Source organism: Salvelinus namaycush, chromosome 11 (genome assembly GCF_016432855.1).
Source record: "Salvelinus namaycush isolate Seneca chromosome 11, SaNama_1.0, whole genome shotgun sequence".
NCBI classification, from domain to species: Eukaryota; Metazoa; Chordata; class Actinopteri; order Salmoniformes; family Salmonidae; genus Salvelinus; species Salvelinus namaycush.
In genome coordinates, this window is record NC_052317.1 from 18763632 (window position 1) to 18788100 (window position 24469).

At 42.5% G+C, this 24469-nt stretch overlaps 1 protein-coding gene and 1 long non-coding RNA gene across 2 annotated transcripts in view; one reads left to right on the forward strand and one right to left on the reverse strand.

Moving 5' to 3' along the window:
• Positions 1 to 24469, reverse strand: part of LOC120055539 (XK-related protein 4-like) — a 63807-nt gene that overhangs the window by 20252 nt on the left and 19086 nt on the right. The gene's annotated exons all lie outside the window — the stretch shown is intronic.
• LOC120055540 lies at positions 19833 to 20932 on the forward strand. The gene is made up of 2 exons (XR_005477700.1): positions 19833 to 20068; positions 20538 to 20932. It is a non-coding gene; the product is annotated as an uncharacterized LOC120055540 (long non-coding RNA).

The following is a 24469-nucleotide window of genomic DNA, read 5'->3' on the forward strand; positions in this document are numbered from 1 at the left end:
CTGGGCCTCTGGCTCTGTTCTAATGAACACGACCCAGGTAAGTTCGTCCTGTTTGTTACTTCTCATGCTGCTGGCCTGGGCCTCTGGCTCTGTTCTGTTTGCTGTTTCTCTGTGGGTTCTGGGGCCGTTGGCGGTGGCTATTCTGTTCTCTCTCTGTGTGACAGAGCTGCTCTCCCGATGGCTCTATCCTTCATGTCTCACTGGTTCTGGCATCATACTGTAGGGTCCAGCCTCATCCCCTTCATCACTGTCTAATTTTACTCCATCCCTCCCCAGCCATCAGTGGCCCAGTGTGGTTATCACCCCCGTTCCCCCGCACATACACACTCCCACTCCCACTGACAGCTCCAGAAACACACACAGGCGCGCACACTTTCTCCCAACCAATATATCTCTCTCCTGCCAAAGCCTCATCTATTCCCCAAGCTCTGGGTCCTGTCAATCACCTCCAAAAGAGCCAGACCACACTACACTATCTTTTAAAACGTTATACTGTCTGTGTTTGGTGTGTGTGTGTGTGTGTGTGTGTGTGTGTGTGTGTGTGTGTGTGTGTGTGTGTGTGTGTGTGTGTGTGTGTGTGTGTGTGTGTGTGTGTGTGTGTGTGTGTGTGTGTGTGTGTGTGTGTGTGTGTGTGTGTGTGTGTGAAATCAAGCCACTCAGACATTTCAACTGGTGATCCCATCTATACAGCACTGTATAGTCAAATATCTAGTTCAGACAGTCTCAAGTATTGAGTGACACTCATCTTTCACAGTTGGAGAGCACTTGACCTGCTAATGGTTGCTGGAGAATGGTAACTGGTCAGTGGAACAAGCCTTTGCTTTTATGGGGGAGACTGAGGTGGAAAGAGCCAGGCTCTGAGGTTGACTGGCAGAGACAGGCTACAAGCCCTGGGAGACAGAAACACCATGGAAGAAAGGAACAGAACAGGCAATGTCCCAAATGGCACCCTATTCGCTATATAGTGCAGTACTTTTGACCAGAGCCCTATGGGCCCATGTCCAAAGTAGTGCACTATGAAGGGACTATGGTTCCATTTGGGACGCAGTCACAGGCTGAGGCTGCAGTGCCGGAACACGCGTGATCTTTAAGCGCTCCCTCCGTTGCTAAGCACCACCATCACCATCAGCTGCATGTATGCAATCCTCTCTAGAGGTCTGTGTTTCTATAGTGAATTATACTGTATAGTGGCACGATTTCATGCATCCACTCAGGACCCTCGGGGTAACGCAGAGACAGCAAACACTCATCATAATTACCAACATGGGCTTGGTTTGCAAGGACTATTTCCCTATCGATCTGAATGCCATTTTGATTGGTAACCACAGCAACCACTTTACCTCTACCGTCGTATTCATGAGGATTTCGATACAGCCAGGAGGAGAAGTGTGGAGGGAATTTCCATCTCTCACAGTAAATCAAAGCTTCACCGCCACACCACTGTTGACCAACTAAGTCTGCTAATTACTGCCTTTTCCTGCTTCTCATTGTCAATCAGAGAACATCAGGGAGAGACACACTACAACGAGACACACTGCACACTACAACCGTGGTCGCTGCAGTCAATTAGAAGACCGGGGTGAGATCACAACACAGAAATACTGCACCTCTAATACTACTAATTCTTTAAAGCTAAAATCCTTAGGTTCTACATCCATTTTTGGTTGATTCTTGAAGAATATAACTTATAAATGCCTAATAAGCTTAGTTCAACTGTCGTACCTCATCAAAACCCAAAATATACATTTGTTTAACTCCAACGTTTGTAAACAACATTAACATAAACAAACAGTGTATAAACTCAAAACACGTTTAAAACTATTTGATACAATGGATGGTCAGTCATTGCATCCATAGCTCTGTCTCTGAATTTGAGAGTGGTTACATTTCTCTAGCCCCACCCCTTAGCTTTTTAGTGAAACCGGGATGGGGACAATGCTTTGTTATTGTTTGAATTAAGGATTATATCTTTAAGGTCTGTCTGTCTGTCTGTCTGTCTCTGTGTGTGTGTGTGTGTCCCTCATGGCTCAATCAATGCCTCATGGAGCCGGAGCCAGCGACTCCCCAGCCTGCAGCTCAGCCCAGTCCAGTCCTGCCTCCTTCCCATACATGATGAATGCCTCCTGTGCCGCTGACAAGAGGAACCCAATCAATTGAACCTTGTTATTCAGCAATTATCAAAGGACCACTTTTTCTGCATGATGCCCAATGAAGAAGGTCAATGGGATTCACCGCCATAAATAAAACTCTCGCCGGGATATTATTGTGCACTAAATTCTTGACACAGCCATATTTCTTGCATTTACCAGTCACAGCAGACACATAGGTTCCAGGCTTATAGCCATTGACGGTCTGGAGGTAGAATGTCACAGAGAAAACCTTGAGTGATTGACAGCCACACTTGATGTTAAGGATGTACCTGAAGCATAAACTGGACGGTGGAACCAGATGGCTTGTCACTCCAGTCTTTAAATGCAATCCATTAAAATAATACAGTACGTCACCTTCAATTGTTTTCATCACCTAATAATGGGTTCACTTGGTGGCACTGTATGCCATCCTGTCATTTAAAATCACATTCACTTTATCAGTGGATGCATACAAGATAAATAAATCCTGCAGTTCTGTGGACTGGACCTCATACTTCTCAACACTATTCCCACCAGTATTCCAGATCGATAGTCTGTAGCGTTTTCATGTTTTGTCCAAATGTGTCTTATCTATAGACAGAAGGACAGCCGTCGCAGTATGTGTTCAGGCGGACGAGGAGGAGGTAGAGGAGGAGGACGAGGACAAGGAGGAGGACAAGAAGGAGGAGGCAGTAACCATGAAGCCACGGAGAGCCATGTTGTCAGTCAGAGAGCTGGCTGGGCTGCCTGGGCCTCTGTCAGACTGCTCTGCATGCCAGGACCCACAGATGCTATCACTGCTATGTCACAGCGCATAAACTTCAGTCTACACTGAGCCCTATTCAGAGAGAGCGGCATGTAACTGTGACACTCTCCAGTGAGGCAGATAGAAGCCCAGCCTAGCACAGCCCCTCCTAGCCTGAGAATCAGCCGGCATAAAGGGGCTCTGCTGTCAGTGCTTTGCCTCCTGGACACATTGAGTCAACACAGGCACACAGGCACACACACATACACACTGCTCTACAAGGCATCCTCCTTTCCAGTTAATGTGTCCCTCATTAGGCACATGGAGAGCCTGTCCCCTCAGGTCAGACTGCCCATAGTGCTGAGTGTGGACTATGGGTGCTTCAGCACAATCGTCATACTGTATGGGCCACATTACCAGACTGTACAGATACTGTACTCTTATACCTGCAAATTTCCCTCCAATACCCTCTCCTCTCCCTCCATGTTATCATCCCAATTAAAATCCCTGAAACAAAATGGCTGAGTGTGTGAGGTGCAGCGTGCACATGGCATATGCACCCAGAGCAGTGCACACATGAGTAACCTAGAAGATTACATTCAGCCAGTAGTGACATCCAGGCATGTCCAGCAGCCGTAAGCCCCTCTCTCCCGTGGTTCCTCTGAGATTCACCCTCAAGGTGCCAAAGATGTTCCCCCTCTCTCTCCTGTGGCCGTTTGGTCTTGTTCATATTTTCTTGGTTATAGAGGAGTAGATTTGAGACCATTTTATCGCCAGTAAAGATTAGGATTAGAAGATCGGTGAAGATAAGCAAATAATCCCAGTTGAAATTCATGCAGAGATGGAATCTATACTGAGGCTAGCAAATAGAGGTGTATAATGCCTATGGTCCTGTACTGTACAGCCATTAAGTATAACATCACATTATAGTAGGTACAGTACACAGGGTTACGCATAGACACTCACAGTTTCCATTAGTTTCCAAAGCATTTATGGCAAACAGGCCTCCCTGAAAAGCACTTTTTTTTTTTGCTGTGCAAGCAATGATTCCTAAGACCAGAGGGCAATTTGTCACTAAAGCAATGTAACAGATGGCCCAAATTTGTAACTGTGGTATTGGCTCTATGACAAATAGCTGGGCTATTGAGATCTTTTGGTGCAACGTGCAGAATCTTAGTTTGAAAACAAAAAGAAAAATCCTTGTTTCTTACATCTTCTTCCCCTTTGCCACTAACTTAATACTACTTAAAACCTCTAACGAGTCACAAACCCGGATCCGGGATCCCCCCCATCAAAAAAGCTGACTAGCATAGCCTAGTCTAAAGCCACAGGGATATCATATAATAAAATGTTCATGAAATCACAAGTCCAAGACACCAAATGAAAGATACACATCTTGTGAATCCAGCCATCATTTCTGATTTTTAAAATGTTTTACAGGGAAGACACAATATGTATTTCTATTAGCTAACCACCATAGCAAAAGACACAACTTTTTTTTCCACCATTTTTTTCCTGCATAGGTAGCTATCACAAATTCGACCAAATAAAGATATAAATAGTCACTAACCAAGAAACAACTTCATCAGATGACAGTCTGATAACATATTTATTGTATAGCATATGTTTTGTTCGAAAAATGTGCATATTTCAGGTATAAATCATAGTTTTACATTGCAGCCACCATCACAACTCTCACCAAAGCAACTAGAATAACTACAGAGAGCAACGTGAATTACCTAAATACTCATCATAAAACATTTATGAAAAATACACAGCGTACAGCAAATGAAAGACAAAGATCTTGTGAATCCAGCCAATATTTCAGATTCTTTAAGTGTTTTACAGCGAAAACACAATTTAGCATTATATTAGCTTACTACAATAGCCAACCACACAGCAGCATTGATTCATGCACGTTAGCGATAGCGAATAAACCAGCAAAAGATATTACATTTTTCACTAACCTTCTCAAAACTTCATCAGATGACAGTCCTATAACATCATATTACACAATACATATATTGTTTGTTCGAAAATGTGCATATTTAGCGGCACAAATCGTGGTTATACAATGAGAATAGTAGCCAAGCTGCCAACAAAATGTCGGGAGAAATCTTGGGAGAGGCACCTAATCTAATTAATAACTAATCATAAACTTGACTAAAAAATACAGGTTGGACAGCAAATGAAAGATACATTAGTTCTTAATGCAACCGCTGTGTTAGATTTTTAAAATTAACGTTACTACGACATACAGCGTGCGTTAAAGCGAGACCGCACCGAAATTAATGGCGGAATAGTAGTGTAACATTTTTCAACAGAACAACGAATTAACATCATAAATAGTTCTTACTTTTTGATGAGCTTCCATCAGAATCTTGTGCAAGTGGTCCTTTGTCCAGAATCATCGTTGCTCGGTTGTAGATTGTCGTCTTCAACTTAGGAATTAGCAGCAAACATTAGCTATGTGGCCCAGACGTGTCCAACTCTTCATAACGCAGCACAAAGAAATATCCGAAAATCGCAATATACTGATATAAACTGATATAACTCGGTTTAAAATAACTACATTATGATGTCTTTAACACCTATATCGAATAAAATCAGAGCCGGATATATCTAAGGCCTATAACGAGAGCTTTTCAGAATGCCATCCTGAGGTCTGTCTTGCGCCATGACGAACGTTGAAAAGAGTGCACCCCACGTTCCAAGAGCCTTTATATGGCCTCAGATCTGCCTAGCAACCCCATTCCAATTCTCACTGCTTACTGACATCTAGGGGAAATCGTATGCAGTGCATGTCGACTCATAGATTACATGCAAATTAATAAACTGACCCTGGAACAGAGTGCCCGATTTCAGATTTCTCACTTCCTGACAGGAAGTTAGCTGCAACTTGAGTTCTGTTTTACTCACAGATATAATTCAAACGGTTTTAGAAACTAGAGAGTGTTTTCTATCCAATAGTAATAATAATATGCATATTGTACGAGCAAGAATTGAGTACGAGGCAGTTTAATTTGGGAACGAATTTTTACAAAGTGAAAACAGCGCCCCCATATTGACAAGAAGTTTTAAGGTTAATTTGAATAGCTTCCGATGGTACTACATTAAACACTATCGCATAGACTAACTCCTCTGCATCCCATGTGGCTTATGAGTATCTACTGGACTCAAGAGTTGAAAGTTGATAATCACTGAGAGCATCCGTTTCGTACAGCAGTACATATATCAAAAACATCTGACACTTAATTATCCAAATTCATCGCATTAACATTTGTTAACTCAATAATAATAACAATAATTATGCATAGAACACCAGTATTTGAACTACACATAAAACACACATGGATTTGAGTCTTAAATACAAATACAAACCACATAGGGCCTACTGTATAATATCTTCATGCTTGGTATGCTGCATTTAACATTTAGTGATGTATGACTATGGATGCAGGGGGTTTTGTGTGCGTGCTTATGGATGGTCAACCGAATAAAAAAACGCTTATTAAACCCAGATGGATGGACCCGGATTCCTCTCCAAATCTGCCTTAACACTCTTTGTAATCCCAGATATGAGATATCAGGCCAATTAATTTCCTCAGGGGGGTAATGATAGAGATTAAAGAGATGAGAACACCTTTTGGTGCTTGCGCTGCTTTGGCTGGCTGAGGAGGACTTTCATTGAACCAGTACTGTCATAACATAAGATGCAGTGCTGCCCTCTAAACATTAAGTATTGATGTACAATATATCTTGGGAAGGAACACTGGTCTTCATAGACGTCATGCAGAGTGCCGGCTATAAAGTGAAAGTGCAGAAATCATAATTGGAATATGTATTGTTAAGTATAATTCATCTTAAAAAGGGCTGACAAAATGCAACCCTAGACAAAGAACAAGCTAAGGTACATACTGTACTTGCTGTGTGGCTAATCTACTACATCATCTATCCAGAAACAAAGAAATTCCATTAATTGTTGAAAGAAAACATTTCTAATACATTGTATTATTTCCCTGACTTCTCCTGTCCTGGGACAACAAAGGTTGACACAAATGCAATACTGTCTGCGTGATTTCAACCAGTGACACACTGACAATGACACCTTGAAACCAACAATAGAGTGTATTTGCATACATCAGGGTGTGGTGTATGTCCATCCATCAGCTGTGACAGAAGATGTGATCGGGGTAGGGTCACCCACGAGCGCTGATCTCATCTGAACGTCATTGCCAATACATTGTCATTACTGTGGTCATAATGTGTGTGTTTGCGTGTGTGCGGTTTCGCCTGTGTGTTGGAGTAGCTGACTCAAGAGGATGGGAGGGAGTGATCCCCCTGGAGGATGCTAGTCTGTCTGACCCATTTGGTCATTTCACTGCCCCTCCCCCACACACCCCTTCCCTTGAGAAGGGTGCAATTGCGGTCTGCAATTCGGGGCGTTCCTGCATGTGGGCAGCTGCAGGAACCCCTCTTTATACTTCTATTGATACATTTTTAAAGCTATGACAGGCAGGAGGCGGGGACGCTCTAGTACAGTAGATGGTGTTAATGCACAATAACATTGGATGCCAGCCGTCGATAAACCCCACAGAAGAAGGGGCGGGGGCGACAATGGTAGCTAGCTAGCCGTACAATGATAGACAGTGTGCGTCGTCCCCGCCTGTCGGGCACTGTTTTCCTGCAGTTCTGTTAAGGACAGCGAGGGCAGGTGTTCGGCAGGCGGGAGCAAAGGACACTGTGTGCTAGTTTAGCCAGCTAATCCGGTACACAGGAGGTGGGGACGACACCGTGTGCTAGCTAGCTAACTAGCATGCTAGCTAGTACATGGTGTCCCTAACTAGCAAGCTAGCTAGTTAACTAACACAGTGTCGCTCCCGCCTGCTGTGCTAGCGGGAGGCGGGGGTGACAGATAGACAGTGTCCTTCTCGCCCACATGTCTGGCACGGTTTTCTCCAGATAACAGCAGGTGGGAGACGGGGGCAACACCATGTGCTAGCTAACTTGCAAGCTAGCTAGTTAGCTAGCACACAGTGTCGCCCCAGCCTCCCACCTGCTGTGCTAGCGGTAGGGCAGGAGCGACACCAATAGACAGTGTCCTTCGCCCCTGCCTGTCGGGCAATGTTTTCCCGCAGTTCTGTACGATGGTAAGGGCAGGAGTTCAGTAGGTGTGAGCGAAAGACACTCAGATTATTTCCTTTTTGACCCACATTCAAAAGTGTCACAAGCATGAGGGGGGATGCGTTCATGCAAATCAAATGTTATTGGTCACATACACGTGTTTAGCAGATTTTATTGCGGGTGTAGCGAAATGCTTGTAAACCAGTGGGATGATTGAGAGGGAGTGTTCAAAAAGGAACCAATGGGAGAATTCCCACATGCAGAAACGCCCCGAATTGCAGGCTGCAGTTGCACACCATTGTTCCCTCTTCCGTCTCCCTTCCCCCCTCTGTCTCCCCTCCCTGGCCCTTTCCGGCACACAGGCTGGGCTGAGGCCTTCCTCAGGGGGACATTACAGCAGCTGTCTGCAACAATTGATCCCAGACGATAATGTCCCAGTCTGGGCACAGGAGGCCCATCACTGCCTGGTCCCCATGCCCAGTGCTACTCCATAAGGTCCATCCATCACAAAGTGACATTGGACGCAGCAGCTTAGTCCCATTTGATCAATGAAACTATGATTTGATTGATACATAATTTACACAACAATGATAAGCATATAGCATGCCAACTAGATCCTTCTTATAAGAATATAGATGAAAAACATTTTCAGGGTGAAACATTCTGACACTGAGTGACAAATTACTGGATTAAGACTATTTGTAATTTTCCTAATTGGTCCCTTTCTGTTCATTATGCCTGTTGTTCAAATGCTGAATTTCTGTCTAATTTGTAATTTGACTATCAGTCATGTAATAATAAAGGATACTGGACATTTTGTAGAGACAAAGACAAAGGGAATGAAACATTTGGCAAATTGAAAGTACTGCTTTTAAGATTTTGCTTTAAAAAAGGTCCATTGCAGCCATTTTTAGCTAATTTCAAATAATTTATGGGTAACAATTAAATACGTACTCCAGCGATTTTTTTGCTTTTACTGTTGAAAAGCGATATCCCAAGTATAAATACAGTAAAGTACACACACTTAAGGGTAAAAAAATATTTTTGAGCAAAATAATGTTTTTTTACACACAACTGCAAAGTTTAAGGAGTAGGGCATTCAAGGAGTTGGTCTGATGGGAAGTCGTAATGTCATCGGCCTCCCCCTTACTTGAGGAACAATAGAGGAGCAATAGAGAACAAAAGTGTGTGCTATGTCATGACTTACCTGGACCACCTACTGAGATGTACCTTTTATTAAGTAAATCAGGTGATAAATGAGGTGAAAAGGAGACTAGAGTGTCACTTTAAGTGCCATTTTAATTGAAAACAAACAAAAATAGCTTTTTAGCAAAGAGCAATTTCTCAAGCAATAATTTTGCTAGGACTGTCTGGAAGTGGTCTGAGTGGGGTGGGGAAAACTGAAAACGATCTGTTATTGGCCGAAAGGTTTGGAACTCTCTTATTGGTCTATTAACTAATTTAATGACGTCACCAGGCAGGCCAAAACTCCGTCTCATCAAAAAATGAAATTTCAGGCGGTCTTTTCAAACACCTCTTACACTAAAAAAGCATTACCATCATTTTCACAATTTCACAGTATTATTCCACACTCATAGTGTCATATATATATATACATAAACTAAAAAAATAAACGTCCTCTCACTGTCAACTGCGTTTATTTTCAGCAAACTTAACGTGTAAATATTTGTATGAAGATAAGATTCAACAACTGAGACATAAACTGAACAAGTTCCACAGACATGTGACTAACATAAATGGAATAATGTGTCCCTGAACAAAGGGGGGGATCAAAATCAAAAGTAACAGTCAGTATCTGGTGTGGCCACCAGCTGCATTAAGTACTGCAGTGCATCTCCTCCTCGTGGACTGCACCAGATTTGCCAGTTCTTGGTGTGGGATGTTACCTCACTCTTCCACCAAGGCACCTGCAAGTACCCGGACATTTCTGGGGATGTCACCCTCCGATCCAACAGGTTCCAGACATGCTCAATGGGATTGAGATCCGTGCTCTTCGCTGGCCATGGCAGAACACTGACATTCCTGTCTTGCAGGAAATCACGCACAGAACGAGCAGTATGGCTGGTGGCATTGTCATGCTGGAGGGTCATGTCAGGATGAGCCTGCAGGAAGGGTACCACATGAGGGAGGAGGATGTCTTCCCTATTACGCACAGCGTTTAGATTGCCTGCTATGACAACAAGCTCAGTCCGATGATGTTGTGACACACCGCCCCAGACCCTCCCCCTCCAAATCGATCCCGCTCCAGAGTACAGGCTTCGGTGTAACGCTCATTCCTTCGACGATAAACACAAATCCGACCATCACCCCTGGTGATACAAAACCGCGACTCGTCAGTGAAGAGCACTTTTCCCCAGTCCTGTCTGGTCCGGCAACGGTGGGTGTGTGCCCATAAGCAACGTTGTTGCCGGTGATGTCTGGTGAGGACCTGCCTTACAACAGGCCAACAAGCCCTCAGTCCAGTCTCTCTCAGCCTATTGAGGACAGTCTGAGCACTGATGGAGGGATTGTGCGTTCCTGGTGTAACTCGGGCAGTTCTTGTTGCCATCCTGTACCTGTCCCGCAGGTGTGATGTTCGGATGTACCGATCCTGTGCAGGTGTTGTTACACATGGTTTGCCATGGTAAATGGTTCATTGAACAAGCATGGGAAAGAGTGTTTAACTTCACTAGGGTAGGGGGCAGCATTCAGAATTTTGGATGAAAAGCGTGCCCAAATGAAACTGCCTGCTACTCAGGCACAGAAGTTAGGATATGCATATAATTAGTAGATTTGGATAGAAAACAGTCTAAAGTTTCCAAAACAGTTAAAATAATGTCTGTGAGTATAACAGAACTGATATGGCAGGCAAAAACCCGAGGAAAATCCAACCAGGAAGTACTATTATTTTGAAAGGCTGTTTTTCCACCGAAAGCCTATCCACCATACAAAGACTTAGGACCCAGTTCAGGGAGGGAGATACAGCACTTTCAATGAGAGGCCAGTGGAAATTTCCAGACATCAGCCATGCGCCTGATCGGGAACGCACCTTTCTTGTTTCTCCTTTCCTATTGATGAAGCTTTTGTCTGGTTGAAATATTATTGATTATTTATGACAAAAACAACCGGAGGTTTGATTTTAAACATCATTTGGCATGTTTCTACTAACTTTTATTGTACTTTTTTTGGACTTTTCGTCTGGACTTGTGCACGCGCCTTGTAGATTAGGATTACTGGACAAAACGCACTAACAAAAAGGAGGTTTTTGGTCATAAGGAGGGACATTATCGAACAAAACTAACATTTATTGTCTAACATGGAGACCTGGGAGTGCCACCAGATGAAGATCATCAAAGTTAAGTGATTCATTTTAATGCTATTTCTGTCTTTTGTGAGCCCTCTTCTTGGCTGGAAAATGGCTGTATGGGTTTCTGTAGCTAGGCGTTGACCTAACATAATCGCAATGTGTGCTTTCGCCGTAAAGCCTTTTTGAAATCTGACACAGCGGTTGCATTAAGGAGAAGTTTATCTTTATTCGTATGTTTAATACTTGTATCTTTTATCAATGTTTATGATGAGTATTTCTGTTATTTGATGTGGCTCTCTGCACTTTCACCGGATGTTTGTTTAAGACAATGCATTTCTGAACATAACGCGCCATGGTAAACTGAGATTTTTGGATATAAATATGAACTTTATCGAACAAAACATACATGTATTGTGTAACATGAAGTCCTATGAGTGCCATCTGATGAAGATCATCAAAGGTTAGTGATTCATTTAATCGCTATTTCTGACTTTTGTGAGCCCTCTCCTTGGCTGGAAAATGGCTGTATGGTTTTCTGTGACTAGGTGCTGACCTAACATAATCGCAAGGTGTGCTTTCGCCGTAAAGCCTTTTTGAAATCAGACACTGTGGCTGGATTATATGGCTGCAGGGGCAGTATTGAGTAGCTTGGAGGAAAGGTGCCCAGAGTAAACTGCCTGCTCCTCAGTCCCAGTTGCTAATATATGCATATTATTAGTATTGGATAGAAAACACTCTGAAGTTTCTAAAACTGTTTGAATGATGTCTGTGAGTATAACAGAACTCATATGGCAGGCAAAAACCTGAGAAAAAAATCCAACCAGGTAGTGGGAAATCTGAGGTTTGTAGGTTTTCAACTCATCGCCTATCGAATACACAGTGAGATATGGGTCAGTTTGCACTTCCTACGGCTTCCACTAGATGTCAACAGTCTTTAGAATCTTGTCTGATGCTTCTACTGTGAAGTGGGGCCGAAGGAGAGGGGTTTGAGTAAGGTCTGCCATGACCTGAACATGCGCTGACCATGCGCGTTCATGTGAGAGTGAGCTCTGTTCCATCGCACTTCTGAAGACAATGGAATTCTCCGGTTGGAACATTATTGAAGATTTATGTTAAAAACATCCTAAAGATTGATTCAATACATCGTTTGACATGTTTCTACTGACTGTTACGGAACTTTTTGACATTTCGCCTGCTTTTAGTGAACGCGCTTCGTGACTTTGGTTTTGTTTACCAAACGCGCTAACAAAAGTAGCTATTTGGACATAAATGATGGACATTACCGAACAAAACGAACATTTCTTGTGGAAATGGGAGTCCTGGGAGTGCATTCCGACGAAGATCAGCAAAGGTAAGTGAAGATTTCTAATGCTATTTAGGACTTTTGTTGACTCCACAATTTGGCGGGTAACTGTATGGCTTGCTTTTGTGGCTGAACGCTGTTCTCAGATTATTGAATATTGTGCTTTTGCAAAGCTTTTTTTAAAATCTGACACAGCGGTTGCATTAAGAACAAGTTTATCTTTAATTCTATGTAAAACATGTATCTTTCATCAAAGTTTATGATGAGTATTTCTGTTATTTGATGTGGCTCTCTGCAATTTCTCCGGATATTTTGGAGGCATTTCTGAACATGGCGCCAATGTAAACATATATGTATTGTGTAACATGAAGTCCTATGAGTATCATATGATGAAGATCATCAAAGGTTAGTGATTAGTTTTATCTCTATTTCTGCTTTTTGTGACTCCTGTCTTTGGCTGGAAAAATGGCTGTGTTTTTCTGTGATTTTGCGGTGACCTAACATCATCGTTTGTGGTGCTTACGCTGTAAAGCCTTTTTGAAATCGGACACTGTGGTGGGATTAACAAGAAGTGTATCTTTAAAATGGTGTATAATACTTGTATGTTTGAGGAATTTTAATTATGAGATTTCTGTTGTTTTGAATTTGGCGCCCTGCAATTTCACTGGCTGTTGGTTAGGTGGCACGCTAGCGTCCCACTTGTACCAGAGAGGTTAAACCCTTTACAATGAAGATCTGTGAAGTTATTTGGATTTTAACAAATTATCTTTGAAAGACAGGGTCTTGAAAAAGGGACGTTTCTTTTTTTGCTGAGTTTATAACACAGGAAATCAAGTTTTGACTTCACTGGGCCTTTAACTACCGACTTTTTCTCCCAGACATCCCTTGCAGCAGAGCTCTTTCAGTTTCAAAGGCAATGTAAGGTTACTCTACGAAATATCATCCATACACTTCATTCTCGATAAAGTATTTGAAAGTTAAATCTGTGAAAAGGTAGGAAATGTCCTTTAGATGGACATAAGGCACTTGGTATTATGTCCTTGGAAGCCCTTTCCCCGGGTTGATTTTGCCCAGCCTAATACTAAGTGCCCTTCAGCAGCGCATTGATAAAAATGTGCTATCACCATGGGATCAATTCCGTGGGCAGGCTTGGCACTGTGACAACACTACAAACACTTGCAGTTGGTTGCCAGTTTCGCCAGACAGCTTACATATATACAGTATGTGCATGATATATGAGTGTAGGTTATAGTGACGTGTTTGGTGTTTGCTTTGGATCAAAGATACAAAACAGAACCTCAATTGGGCATATGTGGTGAGCGGCGACACTTTCTGGATCAAGATGAATAGATGTGGGTCAGATGATCTGAGATCAGTGGTGGACCGTTGCGGTTAGGTAAACAGTATACAGTGGTTAGGGGTACTACAGACCCAGATAAAGGGACACAGCTACAGTCAGCTAAGCCCCATCCTGACAGGAAGAAATATAATTGTGCCCTCCGGTTGCCATTAAATGCAGCTTGTCTCCAGCTACAGATCAAGTTGAAGAACACAATTTCCATTGACTTGGCTGGAACACTGTGAGGGCATCACTCAATATCTGTTTATAGCCCAGGATTGTTAGGGAACATTCACCACCTCTCTAACCAACGCTTACTACACACCCAGACCGGAGATGATCAATGGTGCTACCAACACATAGAAAATAGTGATTTTTAGTAAGTGAAGAAAAAATTCTAAACATTGATTGAGTTATTTTGGAATTAAACCTGAATGTTATATTTGGAGAATACTCTACGACAAAAAGCAAGCTTGCAACCTAACCACTTCTATTCAGGATTCACTTCTATTCAGAATATTACTGAAGGTTAACTGAGGTTTTTGTAGCTGTAGCTATAGCCGTAGGTAAAGACGTTCAAGGCAAGCCATTCACAATTCCATGAACAACATAATAGAGAGAGTAAACATTTCTATAGATGTTCGTCATATACTGAAATATGCAATGTTCTTTTCAGTAAACCACTGAACATTTGAGGCATAAGAGACATGTATTATATCCTTACAAACTTTATTCAGAAAATACATTCCACATACCTCAGCTGTCCCTCATATTTCTCCAAGCAATGTATAAAACACTGTCTGTCAATGAATACGTCTAACAGTCCCCTTGACTAAAACCCTTTGATATCCATTGTCAAATGCAAGGACGTTTACACATCATCAAAGGCAACATATATAGCTCTCTATGACATCAAAAGGAAATCTGGTGTTTGGGATTCCTCCTAGACCAAGTCTAATCCCTGACTTGAGATGCATTCATATACCTCAAAGTTTGTCACCGCCTCGCCGCACACCGGCTAATAAACGCTGTATCCCCCCTAAGCCATAAGGAGCATGGGAGAAAATAGTTGTGAGAGAAACATTGCATTGTTTGCTGACAGCCATTTGCCGCTCATGATCACATAGAACAATTTTATCCACAGGATGGAGGGAAGTAAACAACTTTATTCTACTTCAAAAGTTGAATAAAAGTACTATTTCTGGCAACCTCACCCCACTGTAACTCTAGTCATCATGTCTTGTCATTAAGTATGGGAATAAGACTCAGCTAGTTAAGTAATAAGCCTTCTCTCTTCACTGACTCAGCACTCTGTCTGAGTAATTTGCTACAGCTGTTTCATTGTTAGATAAAGAGCTTTGTCCCCTATTTGGTTATTTGGTAAGGGTGATGGTTCTATGTGGAACCATAATGACTCAAATAACTCTTTGAGCCTTTCAACAGTTCTTTGCAGATCAGAAAAGTTTTCTTTCATCTTTTAGTGATAACTAAAATGAGGGGCGTACAAATATTTTGGGGCTTGGTCTGCTCACAGCTCTTTTTGTGCAACCGTGAGTGAGAATTTTACTCCAGTTAACCTAATCTGTTGTGTTATGTCATTACATGTTAAACGTCACTATGGCCAGTAATGGTGTTTTGTGAAAGACTCACATTAGGCCTTGTGTTTTGAGAAACAACTAAATCAGTGGTTCTCAATTCAATGTTTAGTGAGCCCCAGCCATTCCAGATCTCGTTCCAGTACACTGGATTCAACTTGTGAATTACAGTAACTGTGTCACGTTCGTCGTAGTGAGGAGACCAAAGCGCAGCGTGATGTGAATACATCTTTAATGAAACGAAAAACACTTAACAAACTAATACAAAACGAACGTGACGCTAAGTATAATGATGGCAGACATGCAACATCTCATAGACAATCACCCACAAACCAAACTGGAAAATGGCAACCTAAATAGGATCCCCAATCAGAGACAACGATAAACAGCTGCCTCTGATTGGGAACCAATCTAGGCCACCATAGACCTACATAATGCCTAGACTACACACACACACCTAGACATACCCAAAACCCTAGACAAGACAAAAACACACATACCACCCTCGTCACACCCTGACCTAACCAAAATAATAAAGAAAACAAAGATAACTAAGGTCAGGGCGTGACAAACTGCCCAGTGAACATCTCACTTTCTATATATATTCTGTTAAAGACATGCTCTGGAACTTTGGCGACTACTAAGTATTTTTTACTTTGGGTTGGATGTTCAAGTCCAAGCTCTGGCAGGGCCACTCAAGGAAATTCAGAGACTTGTCTCGAAGCCACTCCTGCATTGTCTTGGCTGTGTGCTTAGGGTTCATTGTCCTGTTGGAATGTTTTTGCTCTGGAGCAGGTTTTCATCAAGGATCTCTCTGTACTTTGCTCCTTTCATCTTTCCCTCCATCCTGACTTGTCTCCCAGGACCTGCCGCTGAAAAACATCCCCACAGCATGATGCTGCCACCACCATGCTTCACCATGCTTTACATGCTTCGTAGGGATGGTGCCAGATTTCCTCCTGATGTAACGCTTGGAATTCAAGCCAAAGAGTTCCATCTTGATTTCATCAGACCAAAGAATCTTGTTTCTCATGGTCTGAGTGTCCTTTAGGTGCCTTTTGGCAAACTCAGAGCGGGCTGTCATGTGCCTTTTACTGAGGAGTGGCTTCCGTCTGGCCACTCTACCATAAAGGCCTGATTGGTTGAGTGCTGCAGAGATGGTTGTCCTTCTGGAAGGTTCTCCCATCTCCACAGAGGAACTCTGGAGTTCTGTCAGAGTGACCATCAGGTTCTTGGTCACCTCCCTGACCAAGGCCCTTCTCCCCTGATTGCTCAGTTTGGTCGGGCGGCCAGCTCTAGGAAGAGTCTTCTTGGTTCCAAACTTCTTCGATTGAAGAATGATGGCCCGTGTTCTTGGGGACCTATAATGCTGCAGATTTTTTTTGGTACCCTTCCCCAGATCTGTGCACTTCCCCAGATCTCAGAGCTCTACAGACAATTCCTTCAATCTCATAGCTTGGTTTTTACTCTGACATGCACTGTGAACTGTGGGACCTTACATAGACAGGTGTGTGCCTTTCCAAATCATGTCCAATCAATTTAATTTAAATTTTAACTCCAATTAAGTTGTAGAAGCATCTCAAGGATGATCAATGGAAACAGGATGCACCCGAGTTCAATTTCGAGTCTTATAGCAAAGGGTCTGAATACTAATGTAAAAATTGTATTATTATTATTTATTTTATTACATTTGCAAAAAAATCTAAAAACCTGTGTTTGCTTTGTCATTATGTGGTATTGTGTGTAGATTGATGAGGAAAATGTTTTATTTAATCCCCTTTAGAATAAGGCTTTAACATAACAAAATGTGGAAAAAGGTTCATGGTGTGAAAACTTTCCGAATGCACTGTATATAGCACCAAAAAGGGATCCACTATGATTACAAGCCAAATAACCTTTTTTTGGTGTGTTTAGCACCATGTTCACAATGAAAACTCTTTCTCATCCATCAAATAAGCACAAGGGCCTATCGATTTACTTCATGCGCATGTTCTTAGTAATGTTTACTGTCACACCCTGATCTGTTTCACCTGTCCTTGTGCTTGTCTCCATCCCCTCCAGGTGTCACCCATCTTCCCCATTATCCAGTGTATTTATACCTGTGTTTTCTGTTTGTCTGTGCCAGTTCATCTTGTTTGCCAAGTCAACCAGCATTTTTCTCCTAGCTCCTGTTTTTCCCAGTCTCTGTTTTTTCTCCTCCTCCTGGTTCTGACCCTTGCCTGTTCTGACTCTGAGCCTGCCTGCCTGCCCCTGACCTCGAGCCTGCCTGCTACCCTGTAACGTTTTGGACTCTGAACTGGTTATGAGCTCTTGCCTGTCCCCGACTTGCCTTTTACATACCTCTTGGACTATAATAAATATCAGAGCTCAAACCATCTGCCTCCAGTGTCTGTATCTGGGTCTCGCCTTGTGTCGTTATAGTTTACTGTGACAGTAGGGGTGAGTGGTTTTAAGGCAGGCATGATGAGGTCAGAATGGTTTGACTTGACAGTGGGGACTGCAGCAGTAGGATTAGCAGGAAGTGAATGTATCAACACCAGAGCCTTGGCCTGAATAATCAAACCCAGAGTTACATCTGTAGAACTGTCATGGTGAGATTCGGCATGCCTCTACACCGCCTGGAGACAAAGTCAGAGAACACAATCAACGAGAAGTGACAGCAGCAAACTAGACTACTGCAGCAGCGACAGAGCCCCTGTCACTCGCCTGCTATCGGTTGATAATGGAAGAAGTGTGGTGTGCTAGTTTCTTTCTTTACACTGGTCCAATCTTACATTTCTATTTTTAGAAATGAGAACTATTTTGTATTTAACAGTTTGATATAATATTGGAAAAGTGTGCATTCAAGATCACACACACAACACACCCAAGGTCAGGGGGATGGTGTCCTGTGAGTGTAGGGTTGTCTAGTGAGCCTAAGGTGCCAGGACCCCTGACACTACAATGGCCCACCAGGCCCTGTGTTTGGATAGCAGCAGGCAGCAGTATCCTGGCTCTGAGGAGAGGACTGACTGCCTGCACATCATGGCTCACGCTGAAGCTGTCCTGCTGACAACGCACTGTTCCCTGGCCTGGCCTGCACATAGCCACAGTCACACACACACACAGCAGCCTTGCTCTGACTGAGGACTCAGGGAGTGACAATCTTCAAAACGCACATAGCACAGGGCCTCTTTAGAGAGCATCTCTGTCACACATACACAAACATGCACAAACACCTCATATGTTAGTACAGGTAAAGGATGGAATGACAGAAAGTGTCTGCTTATGAAGTGGCCATGTAAAATCTAGTATCTATTTTCGGTACAAAATTTAATATGTAAAACATGCAATACAACAACTGCTTTGCTTTAGGCCATTTCATGTATCAGAGGAAGAGCCTTAATATTGTGAGCTTGAAAGTAGTGTGGGTGTTTGATAGCAGTATGTAGGTGATTGTACTCTGTTTCTGTGAAAACATTTTTTCCCCCAAATTTCTGCCAGTTACCATCAAACAACAGACAGTGTGTGATGACAATCACTGCTGATGTAATTCTATCACCACAAAATACCATTAATGAAGCACATTCTTACATATCAGCCATTCTTTTTTACATTATAGTCATTTAGCAGACACTTATCCAGAGTGACTTACAGTTAGTGCATTCATCTTAAGATAGCTAGGTGGGACAATCACATATCACAGGCATAGAAAGTAATTTTTTTGCCTCAGAAAGACACGGACAGACAGATAGACAGACATACAGACAGACAGACAGGTAGCTGTTCACTGCCAGGTTAATTTCTCAACAACATCAGAAATGAAAGAAATACAAAGAAAAGGCATAGCCATTAGTCTCTACCTCCATTGCCATGGAGACCAATCAACTCGGCAGGAGCCTACGTTAAAGACCATAATCTGAGATGCGCATGACAGAAGCCTGCCAACCGCAAATATGAGCACCCCTGTAATAATTTTTACAACTTTTATATAGAGATCTGAAGTCTTCATGCAGGCAGTTCATCATAATGTGATACGATTCTGAAGTCATTCATGTGTTTGAAATATTTAAATCGGTCAGATTTTTTGTAAAGAAAACTATTATCACTACATTCGTAAACTGTGAGCATAATGCAGAGGTTTAGGGATGAAACGATTAGTATTACCGTTTCAAATTTGAATTATCATTAAAACCGTGTTTCATTACCACGGTTTGAAAAACTCACGGTAAATACTGTCCAGCATTCACTAAAGTTAGCAACAGTTTGACGCAGGCGCAGCATGCAACGTGGGGTTTGTTTCGTGTGAAATCATGGCGGAAGGCAGTGACAGCGCCAGCGCCGGGAGATTTTTCAGGCTTCTTAGAGAACCAAATCTGAAGTGTGGTCGTATTTTTGGTTTTACAAGAGTGCTGAGGGAAACTTAATCGAAGATGGTCACCCTGTCTGCAGAACATGCGAAAATAATCGCTGCGAAAGGGGGCAACACTTCAAATCTCTTGAGTCATCTTCGTGATCACCACCCATTACTTTATAGCGAATACAAGGTAAGTTAACTTTTAGCTCAATACATGATGTGGGGACTTCGGAATGGGGGAAAATGTCATGGTTTGTCTGTCTGACTTGCTAATAGCTTGTCAATAATGTAAACTGAAGCTTTCAGTGTTACCTACTCTTGTAAAAACACTACACGTTGTTCTGCTGCTGTATGCGTTGGGTGTCTGCAGACTCTATTCTCCCATTGCACACGATAACACGTTATGTAGTTTTAAGTCACCCAACCAACATATTTTGTTCATTTAAAATCCGGCAGACGTCGACTTGGTTGTAAAAGTGTTCCAACAGGAGAAACACTGTAGACTCCTATACAAGACTCCTGTATTTATGTCAATTGTTGGGCTCATTGCAATTACTATCTTCTTAAGACTAATTTGTATTTATGTAAATTGTGTGTTAATAATAATGTAACACATAATAATAATAATAATAATACATTTGCTATTCCCTTGTTTACAGAGTGGGCGAGCAGCAGGCAAACCCTGTGATGCTACTGGTCCCTCCTCATCTACAGTTGTGACAGACACTCGAGCAAGCATTTAAAAAGCATCCAAAAAATGCTCAAGACCTCATTGCAAAGGACATGATGCCATTTCAATTTGTTCTGAGGCTGATGAAGTTTGGCGTGCCTCACTACAAAGTGAGTGCTGCTAATTTTATTTGTTGTTTGTTTATTTGATTTTCCTACTTAAGGTTGTGTTCATTTAAATCTGCACTAGGGAAACTGTTACCTCTCATGGCCACATGGTGGCATCTTTAATGTTAACGTTATTATTTTAATGTTTATGCACACACAAATTTCATAGTGCTGCTAATTTTATTTGTTGTTTATTTGTTTTCAATATAAAACTTGGTGAAATGATTTCAGTGTGTGTATCAGTACTTTTTGAAAATGTCCAGCACATTTTAATAATACTGTGATAATACTGATAACCGTGATAATTTTGGTCACTATAATCGTGATATGAAATTTTCATACCGTTTCATCTCTACAAGGGTTAATATACTATGTAGTGGATCTATTCTGTAATGGCCCATAATCAGAAGTTACTGCACTTATTAATAGATAAAGAAGCTCCTGAATGACGTCATCCTGACTATCTTGTGTCAGCTCTAAGCCTGGGGTATATTCAACATCCAGGTGGTGGAGAAAGATCCTAACATCCCATCACATGGTGGGCAGATTGTAGAGGCATGGACCCAGGACTGCCTGGCACGTTGGCTGATACCCAGGCCTCACACACCATAGCGATCCTATAATTCTATAATGCACGCACGCACGCGTGCACACACACACACACACACACGTGAGACAGATGTTTTCAAATGGAGCCTCTGTGTGCCAATTCAAGACTCTGGCACACACTCACACCGACATGGAGCCTGGGAGCTAATCTTTGAGAGATGTGCAACCTGCTGGCCAGCCTGAAGAGCTATGGTTGGCACCATGACTGCTCTATTATTGGCTCCACTCTGGGAGGCCATTTCGGAGAAGTAGCTGTAGTAGTTTCAAATCAAATTTTATTTGTCACATGCGCCGAATACAACAGGTATCTTATAGTGAAATGCTTATTTACAACCCCTTAACCAACAATGCAGTTCTAAGAAAATCCCTAAAAATCCCTAGCCATTTGATTAGCTGTTCAGGAGTCTTATGGCTTGGGGGTAGGAGCTGTTTAGAAGCATCTTGGAAATAGACTTGGCGCTCCGGTACCGCTTGCCGTGCGGTAGCAGAGAAAACAGACTATGACTAGGGTGGCTGCCTGTTTGATGGTTCGTCGGAGGGCATAGCGAGATTTCTTATAAGCATCCTTGAAAGCGGCAGCTCTACCCATTAGCTAAGTGCGAATGTTGCCTGTAATCCATGGCTTCTGGTTGGGGTATGTACGTACAGTCACTGGATACTACGTCCTCAATGCACTTATTGATAAAGCCAGTGACTGATGTGGTGTACTCCTCCGGAAGAATCCTGGAACATATTCCAGTCTGTGCTAGCAAAACAGTCCTGTAGTTTAGCATCTGCTTCATCTGACCACTTTTTTATTGACTGACTCACTTGTGCTTCCTGCTTTAATTTTTGCTTGTTAGCAGGAATCAGGAGGATAAGAGTTATGGTCAGATTTTCCAAATGGAGGGCGAGGGAGAGCTTGTGTGTGGAGTAAAGGTGGTCTAGAATTTTTTCCCCTCTGGTTGCACATTTAATATGCTGATAGAAATGAGGTAACACTGATTTAAGTTTCCCTGCATTAAAGTCCCCGGGCACTAGGAGCGCTGCCTCTGGATGAGTGTTTTCCTGTTGCTTATGGTGGAATACAGCTCATTGAGTGCGGTTTTAGTGCCAGCCTCGGTCTGTGGTGGTATGTAGACCGTTACGAAAAATACAGATAAACTCTCTAGGTAGATAGTGTGGTCTACAGCTTATCATGAGATACTTTACCTCAGGCGAGCAAAACCCTGAGACTTCCTTAGATATCGTACACCAGCTATTGTTTACAAATATGTATAGGCCCCCGCCCTGTGTCTTACCAGAGGCTGCTGTTCTGTCCTGCCGATAGTGTATAACCAGCTAGCTGTATGTTCTTAATGTCGTCGTTCAGCCACGACTCGGTGAAACATAAGATATTACAGTTTTTAATGTCCCGTTGGTAGGATATACGTGCTTTCAGTTCGTCCCATTTATTTTCCAGCGATTCAACGTTAGCTAGCAGAACGGAAGGCAAGGACAGATTAGCCTCTCGTCGCCTGATCCTCACAAGGCATCCTGATCTCTTTCCACGAAATCTACGTTTCTTTTTCCAGTGAATCTCTGGGCCTGGTCGGGTGTCCATAGTATATCCCTTGCGTCCTACTCATTGAAGAAGAACTCCTCGTCCAATTCGAGGTGAATAATTCAAGTTCTGATATCCAGAAGCTCTTTTTGGTCATAAGAGATGGTAGCAGCAACAATACAGTTGAAGTTGGAAGTTTACATACTTTTAAACTCAGTTTTTCACAATTCCTGACATTTAATCCTAGTAAAAATTCCCTGTCTAAGGTCAGTTAGTATCACCACTTTATTTTAAGAATGTGAAATGTCAGAATAATAGTAGAGAGAATGATTTATTTCAGCTTTTATTTCTTTCATTTTATTTCTTTACATACACTCAATTAGTATTTGGTAGCATTGCCTTTAAATTCTTTAACTTGGGTCAAACTTTTCGGGTAGGTTCCCACAATAAGTTGGGTGAATTTTGGCCCATTCCTCCTGACAGAGCTGGTGTAACTGAGTCGGGTTTGTAGGCCTCCTTGCTCGTACACGCTTTTTCAGTTCTGCCCACAAATTTGTGGTCAGGGCTTTGTGATGGCCACTCCAATACCTTGACTTTGTTGTCCTTAAGCCATTTTGCCACAACTTTGGAAGTATGTTTGGGGTCATAGTCCATTTGGAAGACCCATTTGCGACCAAGCTTTAACTTCCTGACTGATGTCTTGATGTTGCTTCAATATATCCACATCATTTTCCCCCCTCATGATGCCATCTAATTTGTGAAGTGCACCAGACCCTCCTGCTGCAAAGCACCCCCACAACATGATGCTGCCACCCCCGTGCTTCACGGTTGGGATGGTGTTCTTCGGCTTGCAAGCGGCCCCCTTTGTCCTCCAAACATAATGATGGTCATTATGGCCAAACCGTTCTATTTTTGTTTCATTAGACCAGAGGACATTTCTCCAAAAAGTACAATCTTTGTCCCCATGTGCAGTTGCAAACCGTAGTCTGGCTTTTTATGGCGGTTTTGGAGCAGTGGCTTCTTCCTTGCTGAGCGGCCTTTCAGGTTATGTCGATATAGGACTCGTTTTACTGTGGATATAGATACTTTTGTACCGGTTTCCTCCAGCATCTTCACAAGGTCCTTTGCTGTTGTTCTGGGATTGATTTGCACTTTTCGCACCAAACTACGTTCATCTCTAAGACAGAACGCGTCTCCTTCCTGAGCGGTATGACGGCTGCGTGGTCCCAAGGTGTTTATACTTGCATACTATTGTTTGTACAGATGAAAAAAATATTTAGATTTTCCCATGATGTCAAGCAAAGAGGCACTGAGTTTGAAGGTAGGCCTTGAAATACATCCACAGGCACACCTCCAATTGACTCAAATTATGTCAATTAGCCTATCAGAAGCTTCTAAAGCCATGACATCATTTTCTGGAATTTTCCAAGCTGTTTACAGGCACAGTCAACTTAGTGTATGTAAACATCTGACCCACTGGAATTGTGACACAGTGAATTATAAGTGAAATAATCTGTCTGTAAACAATTGTTGGAAATTGTTGGGGGCGCTTTATGGGGTAAGGGTCTTCATTTTAATCCAGAGAACAAATGGACAGTGACAGGTCCAGCCAAAACTGGAGGG